Raw genomic sequence first — 1,553 nt, forward strand, 5'->3', positions numbered from 1 at the left:
GCCCATTTTCAAGGTCACAAGGGTCTAATGTCTTAAAATCTCCAAACAACTTTTTCTCAATAACCGAAAGGCCTAGGGTACTGATATTGGGCCTGTAGCATGCTGGGATGAAGGACTATTACGTTTGTTCAAATGAATGACCTTGACCCATTTTCAAGGTCACAAGGGTCTAATGTCTTAAAACCATCGAACAACTTCTTCTCAATAACCAAAAGGCACAGTGTACTGATATTGGGCCTGTAGCATGCTTTTATGAAGGGCTGCCAAGTTTGTTCAAATGAATGGCCTTGACCCACTTTCAAGGTCACAGATGTCAAATGTCATAAAATCTTCAAACGACTTCTTCTTAACAAGAATTCCACGGAAGTGGATGTGTCGCCTGCGCAGGAAGCTGGGAGATTACCAAGAAATAGATACACTTTTCATTTCAAGAAATAAAGTTAAAAGTAAGCAATAATCATAGATAATGTTTTTGGATGGCATCATTTTGTTATATAATCTGTTATTCTGGGAAGAATACTCTGAGTTTTAAGGAACTTGATATGGATACTCATTGTCTCAATTCCAAGTTTAATTTGTATGATTTGTCGGATGGTTTCCCATAAATAAATGAATAAACTTGAGGTTTTTTATGTAAAATCCATTTTTATGATAAAACTACTTACCACGTCCAATTATTATGCAAATGATCTCCAACTACAAGTTCTTTAACTCCCAAAGTAAAGTTTCAAATGCCCCGCGCAAATACGAAACTACTCCCTGTCCAACCCGACCATACGGGTTCTCTATTCGAAACTCGAACAAAAACACCTAAAAGCAAAAAGCCTAAAGGAGCCGGAGGAGCCAGGGAGGAGGGTGGGACTCACATTGGACGTGGTAAGTAGTTTTATCATAAAAATGGATTTTACATAAAAAACCTCAATTTTATATCAAAAACAATACTTACCACGTCCAACTATTATGCGAATTCGGCTTACCTAGTGGATACTCCAATCCGGCAGGACCATGGCTAATCCAGGAAGGCGGTAAACTGGTCACAATCAATTGGAACCTTAATACCCCGAAGCTCTTATATATAGAGCATCCCAAATTAAAAGACAGAAAGAGCATTGCCAAGCAAAGATTTTCTGTCGCAATGCTAACGCATAACAAATTTAATCAAAGTACTGAAAGTACTGAAAGCTAAGGCAAAAGATATATATATATTATTTTTGGAATGGAGAACAAAATAAAGACGAAGTTCCCATCATATTGTACAGAAGGATTTACTGTTAATTTGTTATGAATCAAAGTTTTATGTAAAAGTTATTCTTCTTGTGTGTACAGTATATCTTTATAGGTTTGTCAGAAGAGGGGGACAAAGTTTCCTCTAGCATATATCATTTTAAACCTTTGGATAATTAATTTGCATAGGAATTAGGAATTGCTTCCCTTTGTCCATACAATGTATTTCATAGAACATTAAAAACTGAAACTGGCATTTACCCCTTTGACCAATATCTGATTAATTTAAACCATTAAATAGATTATGCACAGATTGTGAACATCTTTGA

Source organism: Mizuhopecten yessoensis, unplaced genomic scaffold (assembly GCF_002113885.1).
Source record: "Mizuhopecten yessoensis strain PY_sf001 unplaced genomic scaffold, ASM211388v2 scaffold9929, whole genome shotgun sequence".
Taxonomy (NCBI): domain Eukaryota; kingdom Metazoa; phylum Mollusca; class Bivalvia; order Pectinida; family Pectinidae; genus Mizuhopecten; species Mizuhopecten yessoensis.